The sequence below is a fragment of the Lissotriton helveticus genome, chromosome 11 (genome assembly GCF_964261635.1).
Source record: "Lissotriton helveticus chromosome 11, aLisHel1.1, whole genome shotgun sequence".
Taxonomy (NCBI): domain Eukaryota; kingdom Metazoa; phylum Chordata; class Amphibia; order Caudata; family Salamandridae; genus Lissotriton; species Lissotriton helveticus.
In genome coordinates this window covers 231,292,270-231,305,558 of record NC_136072.1, presented here as the reverse complement: position 1 = coordinate 231,305,558, position 13,289 = coordinate 231,292,270, and the positions used below count along the sequence as shown (strand labels likewise).

General features: G+C 50.5%; 1 protein-coding gene across 1 annotated transcript in view; it reads right to left on the bottom strand.

The window, feature by feature from the left end:
* Positions 1 to 13,289, bottom strand: part of LOC144792757 (mast cell carboxypeptidase A-like) — a 308,710-nt gene that overhangs the window by 85,743 nt on the left and 209,678 nt on the right. The gene's annotated exons all lie outside the window — the stretch shown is intronic.

Below are 13,289 nucleotides of genomic sequence, written 5' to 3'. Positions count from 1 at the left end.
GTGAGCCACCTACTAGAGGGAAGGAATCGGCCGCATATATCGAGCGGCATGGGGTTCTGGGCGAGGGCCCCCTCCACCGCTCTCTCTTTTCTGTGCCGGCCCTGAGACGCTCTGTTGAAACACAGAGGGCCCGATTCACAGAATGAACTTAAGACTAAATCCTAAACTTACTACTATTTGGTATTCACAGAATGCACTTACTACTTTCGGGATTCACAGAATGAACTTACTACTTTCGGTATTCACAGAATAGATTTAAGACTACTAACTTTACGTCTACACTCGGGTCGGAAATTCCGGCCTGGAGGAGGAACTTGTGGCTTGGAGGCGGAGCTTCCGGCTCGGAGGTGGGGATTTAGCCATGGCTGAAATCTCCACCTCTGGGCCGGAAGCTCCGCCTCCGGGCCGCAAGCACCACCTCTGGGCCGGAAGCTCCACCATCGGGCCGCAAGCTCTGCCCCCGGGCCGGCCTGGGTGGCGTCCTCCTCTTCACAGACCGAGGGGGCAGAATCGGCCACAATTACGGAGCTGCATAGGGCCGAGGCAGGAATCCCCTCCGCTATTCCCCCCTCCTTCCTCTGTCCCTGACGGGATGTCTCCTGGCTGAGCTGGGCGGCGTCCCCCTCGGATCGGCCGTTATCTCGGGTGGCGGGGGCTAGGGGTCTGGATCTGCTTGAACCTGAGGGGCATATACAGGGGTGAGGGTGGTGTCTGGGTCTGAGTACCGACGAATCGGGTGCCGAGCCTCTCCCACAGAGGTTCATCTCCTCCACGAGCCTGGGCTCTTCCTGTTGATCGGGCATCTGTGGCTCTATGCCAGTGGGTAGGGACCGTGCCCCTAAGACATCCGCTCAACAAACTCAAACTAAGATGGACCAATACACCACTGTGGACCGAAATCTAATAGTCGGTATGCCTGGGGGCTCCTCCCTGCCTGGGACCGACCTCTTGATCACCCTACTGGCTATCGGCGCCTTGCAGGCTTCGGTAGAGCGCATGATCGGAGAGGTCCGGGTGGACATGGCCCTTATGCGCAAGGACCTTCATAAGGCCAAGACCTGAATCTCAGAGGCAGAGTCCCGTCCCTCCACGGTCGAGTATGAGCTTGGGCAGCTGAAGAACCAGGGGGCCCGCCTGCAAACTCGCACATTGGAGCTGCATCGTCGAGTGGAGGATGCTGAAACCCGCTCGCGGTGAAACAACCTTGCGCCTGGTGGGGTTTCCTGAGGTAGTCAAGCAGGGTCACGCGGACACCTTCATAGAGACATGGCTGAAATCCTGGATGCACAACGATGCCTTGTCAGTCTGGTTCGCAATTGAGCTAAGTTTGCTCTTTATAAAGCCTATATTTATTCAACAGAAAAAGTAGTGCCTTGATGCCCCCGGGCTAAGTTTGCGCTTTTTAAAGCCTATATTCCTTCATTCATTCATTGAGCGCGCCCACCGTTCTTTGGCACATAAACCTCCTCCCGGTGCCCCACACCGTCCTATCATAGTGAAGGTCCTTAACTTCCGGGACAGAGATGCCATCCTCAGCACGGACCGAGCCCAGGGCCCCCTGAAGTACCAAAATAACACCATCATGCTCTTCGTGGACTACATGAGGGAGGTGCAAGCCCAGCTCCATTCCTACGCTGACGTCAAACAAAAGCTCTGCAATCTGGGGATGTGATATGGCCTCCTCTTCCCGGCTCACCTCCAAGTTATCTTTCAGGGCAAGACAATCTTTTTCAACACCCCGCAGGCTGCCTGGGCCTGGTGCACTGAGGAGCGGCCCCTGCGGATTCAGCCTGCTTCCCCCACCCTGTCTGACCCTCAGCAAAAAAGTCTCTCTCCTCCCAAGCACCAACGGAGATGCACCCGGTCTCACAGGAGGGGTCAGCGGGGAGAGGCATGTCTGTCGCCAGGCCTCGAGACCCAATTGTTGGCCACCGAGGGGCCCCCCTGGCTCTCGATGACCAAAGCCGTGCTAGCTCAATAGATAATCTAAGCTGAGATCCTGACCCATCCGGGGCTTTGCCATCTGCCTTGTCGGACTCAGACCTTTCTAGAAGCCCCGCGCTTCAGGACATTGGTGGGGATGCGGGAGTCTGATCTGCGAAAGCCCGTCTGGCCAGTATCGGGGTAGATCCCCCGTGAACACTATCCACTTAGACACAGGCTGATGATCGTCTACATCTGTCGCTACGGAGGGGTCCACCATTGCCAAGAACTGCCCTACTAAGCTTTTAACTTGACTTCCTGTTATTGTTAACTTTTCTTTTTTTTCAGGGCGACAGATGCTTCAGTTCTGGACGTATAGGGTGGGGGGGGGTCCAGGGAGGGGGACCGTTGTTTTTAAAGTTGTTTTTGACCTGGCTCCATTTGGGCCTCTGCCTTCTGCTGTTTATAGCGTCATGACCCCTGTACATCATAGCACCATCGACCAACAGCACACCACATTGTGCTTGCCCACGTCTCCGCCCTAGTGGCAGAGCATTGCTCCCCCTGGGATCCCAGTCCTGTCGGTCCATTCTGTCCATAAAGCACCTGCAACCCAGATGCCTACCAGCAGTAGGTCCCTCCGAGTTCTATCTTGGCACGTGAACAGATTGCATCAAACGTACAGTGGTCCTTAAATACGCCCAGCGCCATGCGCCCGACGTTCTCCTACTCCAGGAGACACACCTTCTGGGAACTCATTGCCCTTTCTTAGCGAGGTATGGCTGGATAGGGTGTGGCACTCTGGCTTCACAAGGGGCTCCCGTGGTTGCCATACTGGTCTGGAGGGGCCTCCCCATCACCCCTGAACAAGTAACGACTGACACACAGGGCCGTTATGTGTCTGTGTTTGGTAGGCTTGAAGGATATAACTAAACCTAGCGTCAACTTAGGTCCCACCCGTGACACTCCCCTCCACTCTCCATTGCCTCAAGGTCTTAGTCTCCGCCTTGCCCCTGGCTCAGACGATCATTGGGGGCGATTTCAATGCGCTCATGCATCCATCCCTGGATGTGACCGGAAGCCATCCCCGGTACGACTAGCTCATGCCAAGAAACTTTCGGACTAGTCCGCAGCTCTTGCCCTATGTAACACCTGGTGGATTTGGAACCCCTGGGAGAATCAATACATCCACACCTCGGCGGCCCATCACACTCACTCCTGCATTTACTTGCTCCTCCTACCTGCCACTGATTGTCAAAACATGTCCAAAATCTCAATTCTCCCCAAGGGGATCTCGGACCATTCAGCTATATCACTTCAGTTATGGGGTGCCACTGACGGAATGAGGACGGTGTGGCAACTGAATGCGTGGTTTTTACAAGACAAAGAGGTCAAAGACGCGATGGAGGTGGAACAGCGTCACTATTTTCTTACTACTCGGGCAACGGTCCCATCGTCGGGTACACTCTGGGAGGCCAGTAAGGCCACCATTTGTGGCGTGGCCAGGGACCTGTTGCATGCCAAGCGTGCGGCTCAGACTGCTCACCTGACTCAGCTCGAGTCACAAGCCACGCGGCTGGAACTGACCCTCTTGGACACGGCCGATGCCCAATCTGTTAGTGATATTCAAACAAATGATGGACGGAATGCTGAATGAACCAGGCTAGCTTGAATCTAGTGGCACAGTGAGCAAGGGACCCACGTGTGTGCATACCCATCCCACAAAGGGTGAAAAGTGATACGCAAACAAATGATGGACTGAATGCTGAATGAATCATACATTCACCCCCAGTCAAGAGATCTAGGTAAATCCATTGTTCTTTTGCTCACTATGCCTCCCCAGTTTAGACCCAGCCATATGCAAATCAGTCTTGACCCTGTGCCTCATGGGAACAGTACAGACCGAACTGCCAACCCAGGTCCTCCCTGGACCAGAAACAAGCATTCTGGGACTGGTTTCAGGGTATGTCACCTTTCTTCAGCAAGGCTAGCTTGAATCCAGTGGCACAGTGAGCAAGGGACCCAAGTCTGGGCATACCCATCCCACATAGTGCAAAAAGTGATACGCAAAGAAATGATGGACGGAATGCTGAATGAATCACACATTCACCCCCAGTCAAGAGATCTGGGTTAAATCCATTGTTCTTTTGCTCACCACGCCACCCCAGTTTAGACCCAGCAATATGCAAATCAATCTTGACCCTGTGCCTCATGGGAACAGTCCAGACCAAACTGCGAAGCCAGGTCATCCCTGGACTGCAAACAAGCATCCTGGGACCGGTTTCATGGTATGTCACCATTCTTCAGCCAGGCTAGCTTGAATACAGTGGCACAGTGAGCCACAGTGCAGAAATTTGTGACGAAATCCGACAGATATCCCTCGACTCTGCCAAGATGCTGTGGCACTCCTCTGTGGTCCGTATCTATGGCTGGGGGGCCATAAATGGAAAGGTGCTTCCCAACTTGGTCTCGTACCCCAGGGCCAACAGCGTCATCCCTGCAATCCAGGACGCCGCTCGAATTCACCACCACACCTCTGGGGCCATTGCACAGGCCTTTGCGGGATACTATGCTCAGCTGTATTTCTAGCCCAGAGTAGACCCTGGCGGCTCTGCTGGGACGTGCGGATGTCCAACTCTCCTGCCTCACTCAGGCAGAGACGACAGATCTGGATCTCCCCTTTACCTCGGAGGAGATACAGGGGGCCATCTCTTTTGTGAATCCAGGGAAGAAGCCCGGGCTGGATGGCTTCCCACAGGAGTACCACACGGCCTACAGAGACTTGTTGGTGCCCCAACCGGTAGAGCTCTTCCAGCATGTCTCCGAGGTGGGCTCCGTTCCCCCCCGAGACTGATGTGGCCACTGTTGTTGTAATTCTGAAGACCCAAACACCCTCTGCCTCCTGTGCTGACCACCATCCGATTTCTTTAATTAATACTGAAATGTGGGGGCGGAGCTTGCTCGCGACCAGGATGGCTGCTTGAGCCTTGAGCTCCAACTTGCTGTGACATTATCCTGGAAATATCCCACATCCCCAGAGAGTTTACTGCCTCGGACGAAGTGGCCTCAATTGCTGGCAGGACAGCGCTGACACAGAGTGGAGTTTTGGGCTGCCCGGGAGCATCAGCACTGAAGAAATTGCTGCTGGAGGCGGGCCAGCTCCTAGGCTGGCAAGCCGCGGATCGCAGTGAACAGCGAGCTGACACGACGTCCTTCTATGTGCGGCGCCGCCTTCAACATCTAGGCGGTGGACGATTCCCGATGGTGGGGCCCCGTGAGACAAGCAAGCGGTGGGAGACTGTAGTGCTACAGCGGGCGGTGAGCGGAGATTCCTCCACCCCCTCTTCCCTTCGATTCCTCCCTGCGGTACCTGAGAGCGGAGGCAGCGGCATAGGGCACGGCGCGTGGTGAAGAACATCAGACCGCAGGTGCCCTTGAGTCCTCCGCCCAGAGACACGGCTGGCCAACTCACACAGGGCGGCTGCGGACGGAGAGGCGGGAGACCTGTGTGGCTACCGGCCCCCCTCCCGCCCCCATGAGTACACAAATCGGCACTTGAGGCCCCGCTGGGGGTTGCGGACTTGAGGATCGGTGGACCCCCATTGGTGAGAGGGGCCTGGACTGCAGTGGGGCCTACGGAGTTGCGCCCCCCCCCACTTGGAGAGAGCGGACAGTACGGCCGTGTGGTGCCCTGGAACAGGGGGTACAGTGCTTGTGAGGCACAGGAGGACAGATGTGACTAGGGGCTAGTGAGTCCCTGACAGTGGCGGCAGTGATGAGATGGAGAAGGCAGCGCAAAAAGTGGAACCCAGAAGCCCGGGGGTGCCCTCTTGCACAATACACGCCAGCCAGAAGCAAAGGGAGCGAAGTCGGTGGCCCGCCTCGCCCTTCCCCTCACACCTACTGTACTGGTTATTGAGCCCGCTTTTGGATAGCTTGTTGGGCAGAGAGGGCAGACACCCCCCGCAGCCACGGGACCTACAGGCGGGGGACACAGTGCGGATCGACCGTATCCAGAGTACTTGCACTGGTGGTTCTGCAGGAGTGGAGGAGTTACATTGCTAATCGTGGGTAGGTGAAGATGTTCTGAGAACCGCTCCCCAGACACTACACACAGTGGTTTGTGGCTAGTGGAGACTACAGAGAGAAGACGCCAACAGGCCCGGGGAGTACCGGAGCAGCCCAGTAGTCCTGGATGATGGAGTAGGGGCCCTGGGGGCGCGGGAGCAGTGAACTGTGGCTAAGGGGATGGAAGGGATCTGGCCCACCCTGGGTCTACCTGACGCGCCCTAGTCGCCAACCTGTGGGGGGATCCAGTGGCGACCGGGAATTGGAGGCTCCTTTCTCCGGCTGGACTGACGCACCCAGACCACGAGCAGCGTGGAGACTGAGGTTTCAAGTGCTGGCTCTCTCGCCCCTTTAAAGGGCATAATGGGAAGAGGCGACAAGACTCAATCAAAGCTCCAGTTCAAGCGGAAGAGCTCGAAATTCCACGACATCAGTGATGCAGAGTCCGCGCGACAGCCAGCTATGGAGAGTGATCCCACCGGTACGGACATACGGAGCTTACTCTTATCAATGGAAAAGAGTTTGCAGAGTGGGATTACGACGTTGGGCACGAAAATGGATGCGTTAACATATAGGATGGATAGAATGGTGGAAAGACTAGATAAGCATGCAGAGAGACTGGACATGTTGGAAAGGAGGATCACAGAGGTGGAAGAAGCGCATACCACGATAAACGCCGACCACAAGAAGCTAGGGAAACTCATGCAGTCCCTACAGGACAAGACTGAGGACTTGGAGACCTGTTCGCGACGCTGCAACCTAGGAATTACGGGACTGCCGGAGACCACCCCCACTGGAAATATGGAGCTATTTATAGAGAAGCTACTGGTATCGTTGATTGGGGAGGGAGTCTTCTCGCAGATGTTTGTGGTGGAGCGGGCACACCGGTCCCTTGGCCCCCGGCCATGCCCGGTCGCCCCACTGCGACCCATTATCGCCAAATTGCTAAACTATAGAGACAGAGACGCGGCGCTAAGAGTGGCACGGGAGAAGAAGTCGCTGAAGTTTGAGGGTTCTGACATCTCGATATACCCTGACTTTATAGCGAGAGTGCAGGAAGCAAGGAAGCAATTTGTACCGTTCAAGAGACAACTGCGAGATCTAGGTATTGACTACGCCATGTTGTACCCAGCGAAACTCCGGGTGAATCGGCAGGGGCAGTCCAATATATTCACAGACCCAAAGGCTTTAAAGCAGGCTCTAAAGGTGTGGTTGAGGGACCAACGCAGGAGCCCGGACAGACAGCTGCTGGATGAGGCGGCGGGTGGCCAGATGGAGGAGCAGGACTGATAAAGATGAACATTTGCACCAAAAGGAAATAAGATGGAGGGGGGAGCACACGAATCTGGGTAGTAAGGCTAAAGATGTGATGCGGCTCAAACTTAACGAATAAGGGGCACTGACATTGTTGGGGCTAAGAAGTGTGTCAATGATGTGTGTAGAGAGGCAACAACTATGCATACAGGTTTGCTTTGGAACTGGGTGATGTTTATGGCTAGACACGGTGGGATATGGAGTGGGGCACCGAGCACTGTGTAATTCAGTAATATTCTCCATATACGGAGTGACCTCTGCCCACGTGTGCTGATCACCACAGTCTTTGTTTTTGAGGTTATTTTGTGAAGTGTTGTAAGGGTTAGGTAGGGTGGGATCCGGGGTACTGAGTGACCATGTTGGGGGCGGTCAACTGTGGGAGCGGGGAGGGGGTGTGCAAGGGGTTTTCGTATGGTTGAAGAACTTGTTTTTGGTATCGCATGCAGGGTACAGTGCTGGTACACAAGATAGAGCAGGATACACAGTGTACAGGGAATATACTGATGGCGGGACAGGTTACAGCTGACAGCCTTGGTCGGGCTTACAGTATCAGAGTGCTATCCTGGAATGTCAGGGGCCTAAATGACCACCGGAAGTTGCGCAGGGTTTTGAGCTACCTACACAGACATGACATTGATGTGGCACTGCTTTAGGAGACTCATCTACCATTGACGAGTGCGATGCTGTGCTACAGAGGCCTTAAAGATAATATTGCCGCGGCAGGATTTACCATGCACGCTAGAGGAGTTTTGACGTGGGTGAACCCTAAGTCCGACTACACTTTAGAATTGCTGAGGGCAGACTTGGGGGGGGTGATTTGTAACTCCCTGGAGTAAGGGGCGGGGCTTGGATCTGGTGTTGGTAAATGTGTACGGACCCAACTATGACTGCCCAGATTGTTTCGCTTCGCTGTCCACGTTTATAGGTAGTTTTCAAGATGTACAGTTCTTGTGGGGGGACTTTAATTTGGTGACCTGCTGCGGCGGCACTTGCACTGAACAGTGTGATGGTCAGTATGGACCTCAACGATGTATGGCGGACGTGCAACCTGGGACAGGGGGGATACACGCACTACTCGGCCTACCATAATTTGCACACTCGTATGGACTATTGGCTAGCCTCCACATAACTGATGGGACAAGTCCAGGCCTGCCAGGTCCTACCACATATGCTATTAGATCATTCCCCGCTGCTCCTGGTCCTGGCCACCCCTAAGAATACAATTCCACTGTTTACGTGGCACTTCCCACCCTACTCACTGCTGGAGCCGCTCTTTAAGAGGGAGCTTGTAAAAGCGATTGAAATATACTTTGAAACATGTGGATAGTTTCCAAACAGTGTGGGAGGCTTTTAAGGTTTACATTCGGGGCATTGCTATGACTAAACACTCGGGGGTCCTTAGAGCCATATGACAGAGACTTAGAGACCTGGAACTGACACTGGGACAATTGGAGGAACGCCTGGTTTTAGAAGATAATAAAGAGCTAGAGGAGGAGATTAAGGGACTGTTAAGCGAATATCATGAGGAGGCGGACAGGGAGGTCCAACACATGGGGAAATACGCATCAGCGCATACGTACAGGGAGGGGGATCGACCAGGATCGGTACTTGCGAAACGCGGGAAAACACAAATCACTGTTATACGGTGAACAATTAACTGAAGAGACGGATATTGCGGCTCGGTTCAGACAATATTATACTGATTTATACACATCAAGAACGGGGGACTTAGATGGGGAGATTATAGACTATCTGGAGCACATTGCACTTCCGTCGCTTATGAACACACAAAGGGAATTCCTGATGCTCCCCGTTGAAAGAGATGAGATAGTAGAAGCATTGACCGGTATGAAGACGGGGAGTGCCCCAGGCGCTGAAGGCCTCATGGTGGGTTTCTACAAAGCCTTTCTTGATTTCCTGCTTCTGCATCTGTCTGCACTTTTTGATGATATGTGCGAAGCGGGTAGCATGCCACAGTTGATGAGGGAAGCAATCCTGGTGGCAATCCCCAAGCCGGCTTTGTGTTTTGATTATCCTGAACCAGAACAATGTTTTAACTAGTCAGCAATCACTGTTAAATATGAATACATGGTGAATGTTTTTTAGTAATAATTGTTTATTACATTATAGATTGAAAAATTGATGTTACCTTCCTGACGAAGACACTCTGTGTCGAAACGCGTCGAAGAAGTCGTCCTAACCTCAAACTTTCAGAAATACTTTTTTATGTATTTTATGTATTTTGATTATATTGTAACTTGTGTTGTGATATATACAAATGTCTTTTATCTATAATTTTTATTAACGTATATTTGAAATTTATTAAACATTTGCTTGTTTTTATACCATACATTCACCTTAGTCCAGTATTTTCTGGTGCTCTAGTTCACGTTGTTCCGTTCATTAGTGGTTTTGCCTGGAACGTTACTTGTCAATATAATTTGCCCAGGCCTTGACCCATTCTGGTCTGGGGTGGAATCTGAGCTCACACAGACCCTGGGTTAGCAGGTTCCACACAAGCCCTTACATCTTCTCCTGGGTGTATTTGATGATTTGGATGGCTCTAGAGGAGACAAACATTTTCTGGGAATGGCGGTCGCTGTGGCTAAACAAGATATAGCAGCGGCCTAGGCCCAGCCCAATCCCCCTACCCTGCGAAAGTGGCGCCGGTGGTGGATTGGTACCCGGCCCAGGAGGAACCCCTCTTTGAGGCACATGGTGGTCCCCCGAAGTTCCATAGGGTTTGGGGCATATGGCTGAACCTACTGTTTTAAATTACCAGATTTGGCTCTCCCATTTAACGGGGTGCTGCTTTCCAGCTTGGGTGGCTTGCATAAAGACTCTTACCCTAACAGTGGGTTTTTTACTTCCTGTTGGTGGTGGAATTGGCTTTACTGTGTAAGATGTATGCTGTAATTTTGAGTGTTTGTTTTTCAAAATGATAATAAAATTGATTATCAAACAAAACTACTACCTACAGAATCCCCACTAACTCAAAAATCCCAAAATAGATTACTTTAATATGATATAAAAAGAATTCCTCAATAAAATAATGAGAATGAAGAAATAATAGAATATGATAAAACAATATTATCAAAAATATTATTCTAGTAAACTATATTTAAAACTTAAATATTACTATGAAATAGAAAAAAATATATACTTACATTTCATGCTTTTGTGTACAATGTTTTGTATTCATTATATTGTGCCCACAATATTATGGCCCATGTTTCTGATTTGTTATGTAGGTCGACCAACTTTTCATCAATGTCCATAGTATTTCAATATGTTCTGGCAGAAGTGCTATGTCAAAAAAAGGAAGAAGGCGGACCAGGAGCTAACTGTGGTCCAGTGCCTGTGCTCCACGATCAAGTCGTTTAACCAAAGAGGGGTTCACTGTTCCGTTCGGTGGGTGTGAAAAAAAGTCACCACTCACCAATGAGAGAGAACGGACAGAGGAATGGGCAAGAGGGTAAGCCTGGGTCTAGAACCCACTTTGCAGGAGGGAGAACAAGTCTTGTCTCATGTTGCCCTCACACACCCTGAAGGATGTCATGCTTCATCATCGAGCGTTTGCTCCTCATCGGGCCGGCACGGCAATGCCCTTTTGGGTCCCCCGAAGGGTGGCTTAAGCGGGGATCTTTTAGAGAACAGCTGTGAGATGAGTTCAGGTGTGTGGGATGGGTCCTATGTGAACAGTGAAAGTGTATGTGAAGGATAAAAATGGCTAAGGGATACCAGAAAAAAGGTATCTTTATTGTGGCGGTACCCTTGTCATACTAAAAAACCCGAAGGTTGTCCGAAACGCCTATGGGCAATGAAGTGCCCCATGTAACTAAAAGGTCAGGTCAACATGTTTCATGCCTAAATGGTCATAAAGATCTGCAGCGCTTCCTTAGGACCAGCAATAGATAGGGAAATGGAACATACAGGCGATAGAGGGAATCTGACCCTCAGTGTAATCAGAGCCGGCTAGTGCTGTGGAAAACGACAGCTCGGCTTACAACTAAGTAGCTGATCCACTCTTGAAGTGACCTAAAGTTACGTGGAGATTTACTTCATGGGCTAGGCCGTAGGTTATCCCGCACCTTGATGGGAGTTTCCGTGCGTGTGCTACCTCTTAGCACCTACCCGTCCTAACCCCAGCCCACATGTTCAGCAGTGCTACCTTGAAGAAAACACCAAATATCTTCAGGACTATCCTCATACTCTACAACCCTTCTTTCCATTGTGTGTGGGGGTGATGGAGTGCCTCCAGTCGGCTCCCTAGCCCAGATGAAATACGCTACTCTGATAAAGGCTGACAATGCCTCCACTGTCTAAGTTTCTTAGGCATCTTCCAGTTTTAGGAGAAAAGATTCACTGGGGCAATCAAGCGTCACTTACATAAACTTTTCACCCTTCAGCTCTGTAACCAGCAGGAAACCTGAGCCAGTTGTCCCAGGGCAGAAGTTCAGACAGATGAGGGGGTTCGTTCTCTCAATGAGCATGCAGCAATTCTTCATTGCAGTAGAAAATTAGTATTAATCTTCTGCAGATTCTCTCATTGCAGAGAGTCAAGCAAAGTATTTTTATGGTCAGCCAGTCAGTGGCTGGGCAACTAGCCAATCCTAATTAAAATACCAGGCTTTCCACTATTGGTTTTTCAGCAATGTGGTGCATGTCCTTACCTGAGAACATGCTTTCTGCCATCAAAATCATCTCAAAATTCCTTTAACCAAATACCCATGATCATGAATGTCTGCTCAGCTGTGTAGAGGGCCATCTTGCCTCCCACCACTACGCCTGGACTTTCTTGGTCATCCTTTTCAGCTTCTAAGGAAATATGCACATAAAAATATATCTATTTACATTTCAATAGTAAGTTTACGAGTGGGAGGGCCAGTGGCATAATGCAAGTTGAGGTAAACCCCCTGCAGAGGACATGAAGGCCCCCCCTCCAGACTCACTTAGCAGCTCTTGGGCCATGGTTCAGTGCTGAGGGGCCCCCTCACACTGCCGGAGCTGCGGGGTCTTTATAATGCCACTGGCAGAGGCCCTGTAGTCAGGGCAGAGACCTCTGCGTATAGCAGTATCTTTTTATGTGTTGCGTTCTTTGCCCCATCTTTGGAGTCTTTGCACTTGTAAACTTACTATTAAAATGCAGTTTTCTGAATACTGAAAAAGCGTACACTTACACGAATAATGTTTACCCTTGTGAATCAGGACCTCAGTATATATTTTTATTCATTTACAATAAAGCACGTAGGTGACTTTTGGTTCTTTGGGTATGGTCACTGCCTGCATGTTCCTACTCCAGTTGAAGAAATGGAGGACAAACAAGAACATGGAGATGCGAAATCTAGTGCATCGAGTAATGTGTCTTCTTTAGCAATCTTCACATTAAAATCCAATGAGAGTGTTGCTTTCTCTACATTATGAAGTGCAAATTAATTCTACAAGCCTTACAGTTGTTACTACATATCTTCTTACTTGATATGACACAATCTGCACTTATCCTTCTAGAAGAAATTATCTGTTTAAGTAACTTTTTGCTGCACATTTGGTTATGGAACATTGTAATGAATTGAACTGTAATAGATCTCTAACAAAATTTCACTCAACTTGGTCATTTGAGAAAATGTATTGTCTTGAGCCTCATTGTGCAAGTCAAACAATAGTGAGGAACTCAGAACCATCATCCAATACCCCACCCTGCCACAGACATGATGAGGAAGTCTAGTTAAGGAGGACCATCTACCAATTGGACAGCAAAGAAGGTGCCTTCTCTAGCTTGTCTGCTTGGTACTTCAAATACAAACCTATTAATGAGGGTGTTGTTTAGGAGCAGATTTGATGTAGAACCAATGAAGCACCACCACACTATCTGTATAAACACATTATCAGCCAGGCTAACAAACACAATTTCCCTTTAAGAATTACATAAATAAAACAAATATGGGTCCTTATTTACATTGCAGTTGTGTCTTACTTTATTGCCT